Raw genomic sequence first — 17,328 nt, 5'->3', positions numbered from 1 at the left:
AGGGAACCTAATAAATCTTTTCTAAGACCTAGGTCTTAGTTAGAATGACCCGCGACTCCACCACTTCCCCCTACATGCTTCATGCCAAAGTAGTTTGGACCCCAAATGAGGCTCTCGCAATAGATAATGCCAGGGCGTGGGCCAAACACGAAACAAACATACCATGTTAAACCGCATGCTACGAACACGTTCCTCACATACCACTTTGGTGTCTCCTGTATTCTTTATGATAAATACATATGATATTTTATACACTTTACACTACTTGTGATTTCTTTCATTTGTTACCCCTAGCATATTTATATTCATATTATTGTGAAATAGAGGTGGTGTCTTACAAAAATTTAAAAAATTGCCAGGATCATAGGTTCTACCTGGTGTTGTTAAAGATACCATAATATTAAAATTACAGTATTATGTTTGGTTAGTGATGCTAAATCTCTTTGTTTTACTGCCTTCATAAAAATCAAATATTTACATATTATTGCGACATGTGGGAAGGAGCTGAAATTAATAATTGATCTGAACTATTTGTTTCATTCGGTGTTAACTGTGAGTAATAAATGTAACACTGAAAGTTCCGAGAAATGAAGGACATTTCCACATCTTTTTCTTATTTTTTTTCTTTGCTTTCCTTTTATTTTTGTTTTACTTAATTCCTTCTTATTATTCTTATTCTTTTAAAATATTTAAAAACAACAGAGCGGAATGGGCTATCTAGATGTGAAAGTTAAAATTGGAGAACAAGGGAGGATAAAAAAGAATAAGAGAAAGTTTGAGAAACTTACAGAGCTAGAATTATTAAAAAGTTACGCCTATGATTTTCGTTTGCTTTGCTTTTATTAGTCCGGGAAACACCGAGTAGGCCTGCTAGTTTTTTTTAAATAAATTTATTCTTACTTAATTTTCTTACTTAGCTTAAAAATAGTTTACTAATGGACAGAGTCATGAAGAAAAATTGATGAGATTTCAACATTATCGGCCACGTCTAGTCTGGCCGGTTCCTCGATTACAACTGTCCCGTCCCCCAAATATGTCATCATTTCTTATATAATCTCATCGACACCTGGTTCTAGCGTATTTTATTAAGACAGATAACGCTTGACCACTCTCCTCTCTTTCCATCTCTCACGGTCGTTACGCCGGGTTTATTGCCGCTTCCCGCCATATTGTCTTGACATGTACATAATGCGACATTCCCGAAATTCATGGCAATACAAATAATCTTTACTTTCCGACTTAGGATCCCAATATATGACAGAATTAGTAAATGATTCGAACGACCGATGACCCTCACCGTAAAGATAAAAAAACTATCTTCCTTTCAATATTTTTTTTAACAATTATGGTTTATTATTACACTAGTGGGGGTACCCGGCGTTGCCCTGATGTTTCGAGGTGTGTGTGGTTTTGGGTAAATCAAAACAAAAGAATAATAAAAAAATCGTTGCTCGGGTGTTTGTTTCCGGGGATGGGGAGTTAAAAAAGTTTTGGAGGTAAGTAGGAAGGATCGAACCCGAAGCCTTGAGGCGAAGTCGGAAAATAAAGTGTGAAAAAAAACAAAAACAAAAAAAAAGCATGTGACGTTTATAGCTCGGCCACCAAGAAATAGTTACGGAAACATGTTTGAATTTATTTAAGTACCAGAAAGATGATTTAGGAGCAGTTCCATATATGTGTTTATATCAGTAGGTTGAGACTGTCTCACCTCATATAAGTCTGGGTCAAAAGTAAGTTGCTAATGTGACCCATAGTCCCGATTTGCGTTTTCGTTCAAGGAAATACCAAAAGTGTCTTCCTGAGACTGTTCATAATGCCCCATTGTCGACTTCTTTTTCTGGTTGCAACTGCTGTTGTATTACGACCAAGGAAAGCCTTTTTTTGGTGGCATATTGTAAACAAAATTGTATTGTGTAAAAAGTGAAAGATTTAACTAATTGAACTCTATGTTATTGTTTTTGGACTTCTGATACTTGATCGCCTTTTAAACCGGAAAAAATGACACAATTCAGTTTATGTTTTCACCCCCCCCCCACTACTACCGACTAAAGAAAAAATTTCAACATTTCAAATACTGAATGAAATGTATTAGTTTACTACTTTATGAAACGATTTAGCTAATATATGACGAGACTAAAGTTTAAGGATATGCAAACAGCGGATGTTATTTTGGAAACGAAATAAACCGGAAATGATTTTTATTTTTTTTATTTTTGCGAAAAAAATAAATGGAAAGAATCAGAGTTCTTTTAGGGGCCAATTTTTTTGGGGAAAAATTACATTATTGTTTATGTTTCCACTAACCTCCTCCTGGCAAAGAAATGTAACTCTATTTATTCCCCCGCCCCCGGCCAACAAAAGGAACCAACTTTTTTTAATTTAAATTTTATAAGTATGATTTTGCGCGAAAAATTGGAAGAATTAGTAATTTTGTATGGAAAAACTGTAAAAAGAAATGCAAAATTATAAGTTATGTTTTCATTCACCTCCCTCGCTGGCGAAGAAATGAAACTAAATTGACGTTTTTATTTTTTTTTCAGAGAAATAATGGAAAGGAAAGAAGTGTTAAATTCCATTCCAGTTTTGTAGACAACTGTGTCCTTGGCACAGAAATACAACGGAATCTAGTTTAGTAAATGGAAAACGTACATAAACTTAATGAATGAAAGGGTGTTAAAATTCCATTCTAGGTATTTAGGCAAAAAAAACAAAATAAAACGACTACGGTAGGTAACCTCTACGCCACGGAGCACTGCAACTGAATTTAGTGATTTCAAGTAGCTTAACATGGAAGAAGTGAACGGTTGTATAATGCAATGTGATGTGAAAGTACATTTACCTGAATATCGGCTGCTAAGTGTTATTCGATGAGGGTACGCTGAAAGAGAAACAAACGTGTCATAAAGTTGGATACGTAAGTAAGAGTTGGAGACCAATTGAGTTTGTAGTAAAACATGGAATCCAAGGTTAGTTCGTTTCGGGTTTTTTAGTAAACGCAATTTTCTATGTGTAAACTGAAGTCGTATTGCAGAACACGAATTTCTGTAAGAGAGTGTTTGAATAGTATGCTATGGAATTTGTTGAAGTAATATAAATAGTAATTAAGCAACGTAAAAGTAAGCGTTGGATAAGAATTAATGTTTGTGGGAATGTCGGTATCGGTTAATTCCATGGTGCGTTTCACCCAATAGGAAGCATAGAACGGAAAGGCACGGTAAAATTCCATTCCAGTTTTTTAAGCAACTACGAAATAAAGAAAACCTAAACCGGGGTTACTTCGTAACTGTCCCTTGTGAACGATCCGAAAACGGCGTAAGTGGTGGGGGGAAGGACGAATTAATTAAAGAGAAAAGATTTTACGACTTCCATTGATTTTAACCGATTGTGGCATTGAACTTTCAGCAGAAAAATATAGGAATCTACGATTATCGAGGAATTGGAGAGGTAATATGCCTATAACACACCTCAGATATTGTGCTGCAATTTGTGCATATTACATTTGCATGAAATGTCTTGATTTTTAATCCTATTAAGGTCAAAATCATAGGGGAAAATTAGCTCATTATATATATTTATATATATGTATAGGGATGGGTGAAAAGTCACTAAAAGATAAAAGTTCATGAGATTTTGAGTTGAATGATAAAACAGTACTATTAAAAGATCGAGATTTATGATGAAATAACAAGTCAGCATGACATATATATATATATATATATATATATATATATATATATGATAGACTCTCCCGTCGATTTCGACGTATGAGGTTCAGACAACCCATATTTCTAAAACTCATTTATGCTTTTGCCTCTGATGACTTTTTAGTCCAGCAAGGGACTTGCAGACAAGGCCACAAATAGAACATGAATGTGGATTTAATGCTGCAGATATTGGTGCGGCTGGTAGTCGTTTTGCTCTTACTCTGTTTTCTTTCAGTTGCCTTAAGCTTTCAGATTGAAACATCTGGAGACCTTCAAAACACCTTGATCTCCATCCTTTTCGGTGCGATTGAATAAGGAATAATTCAATGCCAGATATTTTGCATTTTGTGAATAATTCGGCATTTGATACCTTGTCGCGGAGGCTAAGACCACATATGGAGCGTAGACAGCTTTTGTGGAAAACGTCCAGCTGATTAATGTGATGTCTGTTTGGAGTCCATGACTCAGATCCATAAAGAAGAATGGAAAGAACAACAGCACGGTAGACAAGGATTTTTGTGTCTAGTCGAATACCCCTTTCGTTCCACAAGCGATGGCGGAGATTTCCAAAGGCAAAAGTGGCCTTAGCAATCCTGTTGACAGTTTCATCATCAAGAGAACCGCCCTGGTTCACCTTGCTACCAATTATGTCAAGTCCTTTCCTTACCTTGGTAGCAAGGTGATATATATATATATATATATATATATATATATATATATATATATATAGGTATTTAACTTAAAAATGACTGTGTTATTATATGTAGGGAAGCATAATTGCGGTAACGTCTCCCATAAGTGGAAAGTTCTATAACAAAACTGTGCATGAAATCCTGTTTGATTATGTGTACAGATTTCTGCAATATCAAAGGATCTGGCCAGATTATGGCGTTTCAATATAAATACACTTTTATTATACACTAGCGGCTGTGCCGCGTCGGCGCACATAACACCGAGTCAAACACTAATCGGGTACACTCAACATCATGTATACTCAACATCGTCTTACCATCAACGCTTATGTTGTGAACTCGGAGTATGAGAAATTCCCATATGTACGAAACAAAATGACTGAAAAAACAAAAATACCCTAACTAAGGGTAAGGATAATGAGTAAACTTTAGACATAATGATCGTTAAAATTATTACGAACTTGCCAGAATTCGAACCTGGAATCTCCTGATTAGTAGTCAGACAAGTTATCTATTGCGCCATAAGTCCTATCCGTATACCGAAAGATGTTACCGCGACTGTATAGAGAGAGTGTTAAATTCTGTTGACATGGGCAGGTAACATTTTCGACAATGCACGAAACGGCCCCAAAACCATTATTTCGGGCTTTTGTGTGACTCGGCGTTGTTCGTTACGAACCATATATAGATAAGGACAATCTAGGGACTCACACCTTTCAGGGGAAAAAAAGAATTTTTCAATTCAGTGCATCCGTTCAAAAGTTTTATTGGTATATATATACGCACACATGATTAAATAAACATTTAGAATTTTATTAATAGTATAGAACAGATTATAACTTACATATTTCTTTTCGGAAGTAAACACATTTTATAGTTGAGTTGAAATCAAAAGTAATTTATAATTTATGAATGCTATTACGTTTAAATTGGCTATTTTTGTCAACTATAAAAACATAAATTGTATATGATAATTTCCTATCAGGATAAAGCTCCGGAGAATTTTTTGGGTATATTGTCTTCTCATCTCTTATATATATATATATATATATATATATATATATATATATATATATATATATATATATATATATAAAGTAGTAGCGTTTGTGTGTGTGTCTGTGTGTACAACTCTCAATAATCATCATTTTCAATTAAACTATCACAGTTATTTCCCATTTTGGTTGAAAATAAAACGGTTTCAGATTTCAGATAAAATAAGTTAAAGCAAATATAACTTGAAATTTAAATAAACTAAATAAATATTTTTTTTTAATTAGTACAGTTGAAACAAAGCTATTATGTCGAATAAGTAATGTCATCGAGGTAATTATTTAAATACATTTAATTTAATGTAATATGTTAATGACCGTAACTCAATAATGTAAAAGTGTTTTGAAAATTGCTATAGATTGAAAGTCTGTATACAATATAATGTCTCCTTTGACAGAAGTATCCTAACATGGGCATTAATATTTCTGACAAGGAGAGGTGTACACACATATGGCCTTTATATTTCTTTGATGATTGGGAGTCGTACACACAGACACACACACACACACACACACGAACGCTACTACTTTATATATATATATATATATATATATATATATATATATAACAAGTAAATTAAAAACAATAAAATGCTTTATCGAAGATCACTCTGCAGCTAATATACATTATTATAAGTAACAACTATCCATCACAGTGGTTGTTAAGGTATTCGTATATCATCGATTTTGTCACGTTGCACGCTGCGTGTGGTCAACGCAAAAAAAACCCCGAAAACATTCCTACGTATTTACATATATTAATGGAAGTAACAATTCGAATAAGAAACAAAAATAAAAAATAGATGAACTGAATATAAATAAAAAATATAATAAACCAAAAATGTAAATAACGTTTATGTGAAATAGACGTATACAAATCCATGGAAAAAATAATCGTACATAAAAAATGATGATCTGTATTATTTGGATTCATCGGACTATTGTTCTTATCTTGAGTGTGATTTACTAAACGATTCGGTCGATGTAATTTCCGACCTTCTTCAAGTGTATCTTGTCGAACTCGGGAATGTTTCTGTCGAAATCGGGAATTTGGACAGAATTTCGAGCGGAACCCTTTATTTACTTCACGGGGGTAGCATGCTTTTGTTCCGTAAGCCACGACTGGATAGAGGCCCGAAGTAATTCGCAATTGAATTTTTCAGTCGCTCACATTGAGGATTGGACCGCCAACCTTCAGGAGAATATCACTTTTTACAATTGATTACTCTAACCACTGCGCTACGGGCCCGCTCGAACCCCCCTCCCCCCAAATTCCTGAGTTCGACAGAAACATCCCCGAATTCGACAAGATACATTGAAGAAGGTCGGAGGCTATATCGACCGAAACGTTGTGGAAATCACCCTCAAGATGAAAACAGTAGTCCGATGAATCCAAATAATACGAATAACCAATCCTCATCTAAAAAAATCAGAAACGTAAAAAATGATGGTGTTTTAAGATTGATATTAGGTAATATTAAAGAGTATGCTATATAGGTTGACGATGTCAAATTGGAAAAGCAAAGTACACGGTGTTAAAATACATCGGCTGGTTAGATTGATATCATATCGTAATCACCTGTTAAGATACTATGTATGCAATTATACAGTAAATCTTGATTAATACGTCAAGTGACTTGATCCACATGGGAATAAAAAATATAATTAAACTAAATTGATTGCGTACAATATGTATGTGGATCAATATTCTATGACGTTAGTTGTCATAGAAGATATTAACCACATAAAAACTAAGATGACATACACAGTTATTTAGGTGACGAGGATAGCAAGAACAAATGAAATAAAAAACAATTTCATGGGACGAGATACAAAAACCAGGGATTACAAACTATCAACTGGTTAAAATATGTCCAACTGACATATCGAGTGACGTAATAATGATTAGATGCGTGGGAGTAAAAGGTTATATTGGTCCCAAATATTACGCATACAAGTTGACAAAAGCCCTTTATTCTTATTTAGTATAGAGGTCATTGAATTTATTCTTTACAGTGCATTTTGATTTTATTTAAAACATTTTTACATTTTGTACATCGAACTATATATATATATATATATATATATATATATATATATATATATATATATATATATTTCATATACATTTCTGTTTCATTTTGCTTCAGTCCAGGATCTGAAAAATCCTGTTACCTCTTACTGGGGCTAACACTATATATCTATATCAGCTACATGCTTATTCGAATATCCTATTAAAGTTCTATTTTAACTCTCAAACACTAAATATTCATAGTTATTGTTGAGAACATAATTTTCCTCTCCGCAACTACCTATTTAAAGATATTACGCCATTTCTTAATCTTACTGGATTGGATACAATAAGAATAACTCATCTAGTATGGTAAAGTATATATCTTCGTGCTTTTACTTGAGATAACACAACTTGGAGAAGGTGTAGTATTCTTCGAAAAAAAAACAGTCTGGGTTATCAATCCTGATGAATAAGATATACATTTATATATTTAGTAAGGGTTTATTATAAACAAAATGAACATCATGCCAAGTTGTCATGCCAAACATTTGTACTGAGAGACGTTTGACACTCGAGGATAGTGTCTATTAGGTATTTATCTGTAGATACTCAAGTTTTCTCTCTCTCTCTCTCTCTCTCTATATATATATGTGTGTGTGTGCATTTGTATGTATGTGTATTTGTATTTATATATATGTTTATATATGTATATATGCGTGTATTTTTACGTATCTGTGCGTATGTGTGTGTATATGTGTGCATATATATGGTATATGCTTATGTATATGTATGTGTATATATGTATATATGTACTCAGGAATGTGCTCTTCCACCATTTACGTATGTGCATTTGCTGTACATATGTATGCGTGTGCTTGTATTTGTGTATGTGTGTTACTTATTACCATAAAAAATTCCTTAATTTTATTAATCTATTATTCAAGTTACTTAATGAAATTTCCACCTATTTTATTTTATTAAAATAAACCTGTAACGTATAATTTCTACCTGCCCGGCTAATTTATTTATTCATTTATATATATATATATATATATATATATATATATATATATATATATATATATATATATGTATGTGCGTGAGTGTATGCATGTTTTTGTGTATGTATATATGTGTACGTATATGTATATATATATATGTATGTATATGCATGTATATGTATGTATATGTGTTTATTTATTTTTATGTTTACGTATCTGTGGTTTTTGTATATATACTTAGGCATGTGTTCTCCCACCCATTGATGTGTCTCCGTACATTGTACAGGTGTACGCGTGTATGTGTATTTATGTGTGTGTGTGCGTATTTTATTTACTTATCATTAACAATTATTTATTAATATTTTAATTTTTAATTTATTTTATTTACTTACTGATATTCTTACCTCCCATTATACTATCAAAATAAACCACCTAAAGTATAATTCATTAATTTATTTTTCCTTTTCTTTTTCTTTCCATTTTATAAGCAATAAATATCTTTCAATCTCTCCCCGCCCGGCTAAATCACTTTAAACCCCATTTTCAACCCGTTCCTTCACTAACATTAACTCTCCAACCTGTTGCCATGGTGATCCTTTAAATTAATTGTTACTTATGCCGTTATAAATAAGAGTAGCGTCTTTTAATTTTAAACCGTTATAAACTAAAAAAAACGTATATAAGAATTTACACATAATTAATATTTAATTATACACCCCTCTCTTATTGTATACACTCCTACTACTTAAAATTCCAACGTTCTCTCCCTACCACTCCCCCTTCTTTTCTAACTCCCCTTCATCTACGATTTTTCCATTCTTATTTGATTTTATAACTTAGTCCATCTATGAATTCTGACGATGCTAGTTGGATTTTTCCTCTTTGAGGATTTTCCTCTAGCTGAAACAATTTGTAAACTCATTCTGGACTCACAGTAATAAACTTCCTATATACTGCTCTGACTACACATTGAGCACTCTAGTCCGGTTTTTTCACCACTGGTATATATATATATATATATATATATATATATATATATATATATATAACTAGCGTCGTCTCTGCAGAACATAATGCAAGTGTACAGTCTTTATAAATGAACAAAAATATGATTTTCGTTTCACATTTTTTCCAAATTTATAGAAATACATAAAACATTGAAGAAACATATGTATAAACATAGTTCTATTTAATGAATTAGAAAATTAGCAACGTAGACTATTACATCATATAACTATTTCGATAGTCAAAGTCGGGAAATTTTACTTTGTGAAGGTATAAAAATTAAAATAAATTACAGCTGGCTATAAAAACAAATAAACGACGAAGTAAAACGTCAATTGGTCTTAAAATATTACACTGATTTTTTTGCTTATTGCCTTTATAGGAAACTAAGGAAATTATAAAAAATAAAAATAAATCTTGTTTTGCAAATTAAGAAAAATGGGAGAAAGGCGCCTTTTATTTACCAGTGGTTTCTTCTCACTCTGTTTCTGCTTAAAAAAGAAGAAACAGACCTGAATAAAAATCACGAAAAAGGTCAACTGACAATTAGATAACTATCCCAGCTCAAGAAGCTGTCAAGACGTTGGAAGTTTCTCAACTCATCATTTTAAATTTACCAACAGAACTATGATCGTCGATGTCCGATCAAATTCAGAAGCAGAACAAAGTTTAGTAAATTTTAAAATTCCTATTTATAAAATATTGTTTGTTCAATAAATAAGTAGTAATATTTATAAACTACATATTATTAAATAGCCAAATACAAAACTACTGTTGGTGTATAAATGTGCAAATGATACCAAATGTTTGCTAAATTTTAATCACACTCTTTTAGTCACCAAAGTTTTTCTTTATCCTCACCTAAATATTTGGCTATATGATCGTACCTTAACGAAGTAAAACGTTCTCCTTTATATTGTTTAAGTTTATATATATATATATATATATATATATATATATATATATATATATATATATATAAACAACATATATATATATATATATATATATATATATATATGCGCGTGCGTGTGTGTGTGTGTGCGTGAATAGATATATAGATATGCAATTTTCTCTATCTACATTAGATTTTTGGTCTGTAGACTAAAAATGGACAGAGTTATTGCGTAGGGAAATGTACACAGCCCCACAGACAGACAGACAGACAGACAGACAGACACGCAGACACGTTCACATTTATAGATATACTAGCATGGATTACCGGCGTTGCCCGGGTATTTGGAGGTGTATGTTGAGCAAAAAAACAAAAACAAAAAAAAAGCAGTCAATTTTTTAAAACTAACCTCTATTATGACCCCTTAACATTTATTGTTTTGGGCTCATATCAAGTTATTAAGTTAGACCCATGTCCAATATATATCTATCTATATCTAATATTTCAAGTGTGTAGACCCAAAATTGTCAGAGGAGTTTGGTAGAGTTCTCAAAGGTCAAATCGTTGAACTTTGACCTCTTAACCGCCAAATTTCTGGCCGAAAACCGATCACATCGATTTCCCCAAATCTTAGTACCCTGTATATCAAATTTCGAGTCTGTAGGCGTAAAATTGACAAAGATATTGCGTTAGAGAAATGCACACACACAAACAGATACACACACAGACAGACAGACACTTTCACTTTTATAGATATACTAGCATTTCAGCCCGGAGTTGCCTGGGTGTTTTGAGGTGTATGCTAAGCACAAAAAAAGGTACATTTTTTTTAACTTTGACCCCTATTATGACCCCTAAAAATTTATTGTTTTGGGTTCAAATAAAGTTTTTAAGTTATATCCATGTCCAATGAACCTATATCTAAAATTTCAAGTGTTTAGACCGCAAATGATTGGGGGAGTTTGGTAGAACTTTGACCTCTTAATCGCCAAATTTCTGGGGAAAACCGATCACGTTGATTTTCCCAAATCTATGTACCCTGTATATCAAATTTCGAGTTTGTAGACCAAAAATTGACAGAGTAATTTCGTAGGGAAATATACACACACAGACACACAGATATACAGATACACAGACAGACAGACAGACACTTTCACTTATATATATATATATATATATATATATATATATATATATATATATATATATATATATATATATATAAGTAAACGTGTCTGTGTATCTGTGTGTATGTGTATCCATGTGTCTGTGTGTGTAGATTTTCCTACGCAATAACTCTGTCAATTTTAAATCTACAGACTCGAAATTTGATATACAGGGTACTGAGATTTGGTAAAATCTTTGTAATCCGTTTTTGGCTAGAAATGTGGCTGTTAAGGGATTAAAGTTCAACGATTTTACCTTTTAGAACTCTACAAAATCCTCCGACAATTTTCGGTCTAAACACTTGAAATTTTAGATATAGGTTCCTTGTACATGGGTCTTACTTAATAACTGAATTTGAGCCCAAAACAATAAATGTTAAGGGGTCCTAATAGAGGTCAAACTTAACAAAATTGACCGCTTTCTTTTTTTTGCTCAACATACACCTCCAAACACCCGGCCAACGTCAGGCTGAAATGTTTGTATATATATATATATATATATATATATATATATATATATATATATATATATATATATATATATAAATGTTTGCATATATATATATATATATATATATATATATATATACACGCACGCACGCACACACACACATATATATACGTGTGTGTATGGGTGTGTGGTTCTTTGTGTGTGTGTGTGTGTGTGGATAAACGATAAACATCGTAAATCAAACAATATAACTCGGACGTTACTTTTATGAATTTTTGATTCTATCTTTATTTGTTAATTGTCCGAACGCATACATTTTCAGTGTTTATATTCTGGTTCAATCACAAATTGTTTCATTCGATTATCCTACATCTATTTATTTCTCAGGACTGAAATCTGCCGATTTTATCATTTCCTTTTCTGAAACCTTTCTTTTTTTTTTCATCCACGCATTCCATTATGTAAATGTTTTAGCATTTCTTTCCAGCACATGAATTTAATTGTATTCTAAAACAAAATCCACTTGAATTTATGATTACCATTTTACACAGGTTTATTTTATAAGGGAAATTAGAAAACATTTTATTTATAACGTTCCAACGTTTATGCATTAGTAAACGTTAGGGTTATTAATATTAGCGATTTGTTGATATTCTCTGTTCGACCGTGTGAGTAGTTGCCCCCTATTATCTGTTAACTGAGTACGTGTATATAAATTAATCAACCTGATTTATCTCCCTTCATTGACTATTTTTATATAAAAGGCGCGTTATACAACGTGCCCGCCCCCTTTTCTCGTTTAGATGTGAAAATAAACAGACGTCTCTTAAGATTTAATTGATTTGTCTTTGCTATCATCGATACCTTCCACGATAAAATAATTTTAATAACAAAAGTACGTTCTTATTTACTTACTTCGTAATTAATTTAACTAAGTGTAGTAATTAACCTAACAAAAATTATTAATTAAACCAAAACAGGTTATGGGCCCATAATCGACATATCGACAATAACAACAACAAAAGAAAAACAGAATAATTTTGCCACGTTTGAACATTGTTTTTGACATCTTGAACATTACTTTGTGATAAAAAAGATTTTGCTGTTTATAAAATTAATTATGGAAGCGAATCTTAGCATTCTCGGGGTGGGACCACTTGGTGGAATCAACTACACCACATGGAAACTTAAAGTAAAAATAACTTTAATTAGAGATGGGATCTTGGGAATTGTTGATGGAGCAGAATCTGTTTTCCAAAAGGGCACTGATCTTCAAGCACACAGAACGAATATGTTAAGGACAGACCGTGCTTAAGCCACATCTGTTCTTTCAGTGAAAACGCCACTGTTATATTTAGTTGGAGATCAGACTAATCTCGTGATTGTTTGGAAGAAATCGGTCGATCAATTTCAAAAGAAAATGAGGGTTAACAAATTAGCGTTGAGGATAAAATTGTATTCCCTTGAATTAAAATAGGTGACTCTGTTAATGAACACACCCAAACGATGGTTGAGATATTTGATGAGTTGACAGTTAATGGTGATCTAAATTCCACATTCTTACAACATGTTGGTCACAGCACTTAAAAGCTAATCAAGAAGTTCCTAAGTGGATCTTAGTAACTGAGCGACTGTTACATGAAGAATACAAAATTAAAGAAAGGAAAAATAATGATGCAGAATTGAAAGCCATGACATCAAAACACCACGCCAGCAGGAAGGGGCCCAAGTGTTATCATTGTGGAACACCCGGACATATAAAATGTGATTGTGGACTGCTTGATATAGTTACTGAAGAGAATTTCACTAAGAAAATGCAGGATAATTCAAGCGTTGTCGGATTTTTCTCACATAATTCGTTGTCTAAGAATAAAATTACAGACTGGATTGTGGATTCTGGTGCTAGGTATCACGTGTGCTATGATATGAAGAAATTTATTAATTTCTGAAAATTGGATGTGTCAGAAAAATAACTCTTAGTGATGGATTCTTAGTCGAAACATTAGGAGGAAGCACAATAGAATTAACTATAAGTGCAATAAAAAGAAAACACAAAATATGCAAGCTGTATTAGACTCGATACGTTTCCAAATTATGTTACAACTTATTAAGTGTGTCGAGAGCGACTAAATCTGGGAAAACCTGCATATTTACCGAGACAGTTTGTAAAATTTTGAACAAACAAAAAATAGTAGCTACATGTTCGAAAATTGAGAATATGTACTATTAGAACTACAATAAGTAAAGGAAGCAGCCCATATAGCAATCACTTCCTCACGCAGTAACACAAAAGAGTATATCAACTTTTGTGGACCAGGTTTGGATGGAAAATATCATCGTTCCACATTTCCAAAAACTGGTAGAAACCAAAACACTCATCGTCTCGCAATTGTGCATAACGATGTTTGTGAAAGTGATTTACGAAGTGTGAAAACTAAAGCGAAAATTCTATTTAAAAAAAAAAACAGGATTTTTATTCATTTATCACTTCAATTCATAATAGAGAAGTCAATATCTATGACTGGTCGAAAACGTCGACAGTATATTAAAAGGAAAGCCGAAAAAGAACGTGTAGAGAAAGAACGAATTGATTAGCGGAAATCTCTCTCGGATAAATGGAGGAGGGAATGGGATGTAAAAAAACTTCCACAAAATTTCAAGTAAGGTTTATCAGGAAAACACCAAGAATTAAATCGTTGACCAACTGGTCGAATTGGCACTGATCGCTTTGACCGGAGCGAAAGAGATGACCGTCGAATAGGATAACCTCCAGATCCAAAAGGAATCGAGAATTAAAGCGAACCAAAGTTAGGGAAAAAATAAAGGAATACAACGACTGTCATAAAGTTAAATGTACCTGTGATGTTATGAAAATGATAATCCATTGGTGTCAGAAGTGAAGTTGAAGTTCTCTGATAACCGATGTTCTAACAAAAGGAGTTTGCAGCAGTTTGAGAAATTGGTGTGCAAATTACGATCGCATTTGATACACTGTGCATGCAAACAACCGTGACAAATTTTCTATTTCTTAAAAATGAAAATCTGAATTAAATTAAATCCAACACATTCCTAGTATTTATATGATATACCTCAGCGCTTGAGAAGCAATGAAACAGTTTTTCAGGCCCCGTGATTTAACAGAAAAATACAATTTTGTGAAGTTGCCTTTTCGAAGTGAAAGTTTCAGAACTGTTTCAGATCTAAAAGGAAAACTAGCTTCTAATCTTGGCATAAAAAAGGACTCTTTGGTTGGTTCAGTGAATTTTACTGTTGAGATTCAGGACCTCTTATTAGTGAGTGATGAGACAAAATTAATAGTTATTTCCCAACAGAGGCATGGTGATGCTATTGTGAGGTTTGTAAAGGCTACCTGACCAGAGGTACATAATTTTATTAAATCGCTGTGCATATACCGAAACGAAGAAACGTTCCAAGAAGTTACAGAGAAGTAGACAAACCTGGGTTAAAATAAAACTAAAGGACTTGTGAGTTTAAAATTCACGAAACTCAGAGATTTATTGGGTGTCATAAAAACAACACAATAATATTCTTACAGATGTAGGAGCAGTATTAATATAAGCGATCTATTGGGATTATCTCCCTCGGACTGTGTGAGTTGCCTCCCTTTTTTCTGTTAACTGATGACGTGTATATAAATTAATCAACCTGAACCATCTCCCTTCATTTATTTTTATATAAAAGACACGTAATGCAGCGTGTCCGTCCCATTTCGTGTATATATGTTAAAATAAACAGACGTCTCTTTGTGCGTCTGTGTGTGTGTGTGTGTGTGTGTGTGTGTGCTGGAGAATGCCAAGTTTTAATTGATTTGTTTCTTTTGTCATTATCGATACCTTCCACGATTAAGTTTTTTAAACAATAAAAATACCTTTTTCTTGTTTTTTTTTTACTTCGCAATTAATTTAGCTAAGGTTAATAATTAACTTAACAAAGATTATTAATCAAACCAACAAGATTAAGCAGAAGTCTGATCTGGTTTTTACTTCTAGATATTTTATGAAGTATTCACGAATTTATACAATTGATCCATTAATAACACAAGTACTGTTGGCTGGGTTTGACGCTAATCCTATTTGATACTTTATCCGTCCATAATAATAAGTTTGACAAGAGCCAGAATCTCTGACAAAACCACATTTCTACAGTGCATTAACATTTAGTTAGACAGATATATGAAGAGAGATACGGGAATATTAGAATAATGTGTTCAACGCTATTCTAGCAAATTGATAAGAAAAAAAAAACGGTGAATGTATTTGGACGCTTAAAAATCCAAGTGTCTATAAATAGTTTAAGCACCCCTAAACGCCAGCGCTTATAATTATTACTTACAATAATGTAGTTTCAACAAATAAAACACAATATGTAGATTATGAATGTACACAGGGTTTTTTCTAGTTCGGCATTTCCTGGCAACGTTGAAGCACGGTACTTGCTAGCATTGTATATATAAATCGGAGAATAAACATAAAAAGATAATTTAATATATATAGTTATAGCAAGTGGATGCATAATATACACTAAGGTACACCCAAAACTTAAACATTATAATTAGTGAAACGTCATTTAAATGTTAACTCTTGCTTTCACTTAAAGCAGTTAATCAATTGGGCTTCAGAAAGTGTTTGGGATCAGAACGATTACTATAATAAGTCAGTATCTGTGTTTGTTAGAGATATCTATAGGTGGTCATTAAAATGGGGATGAGACCTAACAATAACAATATTGTCTCATGTGTAATTACAACGTTACTGTCGCAATGTTCAGCATATTTTATAAGAAGTATACTATCAGTTTCATCCAATGATTGAATAAAATATTTTGTAAGAATTATGTTTGGAAGAATTATGAACAATCTTTACGGATATTATAGCGCACGTGAGTTCTCTAATACCTTTTAAACCTATTAAGTCTGTGTAAGTGATATTTCGTATGAAATAGTATTGTATTTACAAAATATGTTTGATTATAAACTGATGAGAACAATCTGCGTCTACAGAATATGAACCAAAATTAACCGAGTTTTGTCGAAAAGGATTTACGTAAGTCGCCGGAAAAGCTGTATCAAACAGAGCCGTTATCCCACAGTCAATTAATAACGAATAAAAAAAATTTCAATAAGAAATTACAAACAGACTTCAATCATCAAAAATGAAAAACACACTTGAATGTATCCTTTATTTATTCCAGACGAAATTAATCCATAAAATAACTTTTTCCATCTTTTAATGTTGTTGTTTGAAAACATCTCGGTCGTCGTCAAACAGTTAAATAATACATAAGATATTCTTAGTTTAGGTTAATTTACTATTAGTTTAGGTTAATTT

This window comes from Euprymna scolopes, chromosome 10 (genome assembly GCF_053919585.1).
Source record: "Euprymna scolopes isolate OS-2025 chromosome 10, ASM5391958v1, whole genome shotgun sequence".
NCBI lineage: Eukaryota > Metazoa > Mollusca > Cephalopoda > Sepiida > Sepiolidae > Euprymna > Euprymna scolopes.
The sequence above is the reverse complement of the archived record's forward strand: the minus strand, read 5'-3'. Positions refer to the sequence as shown.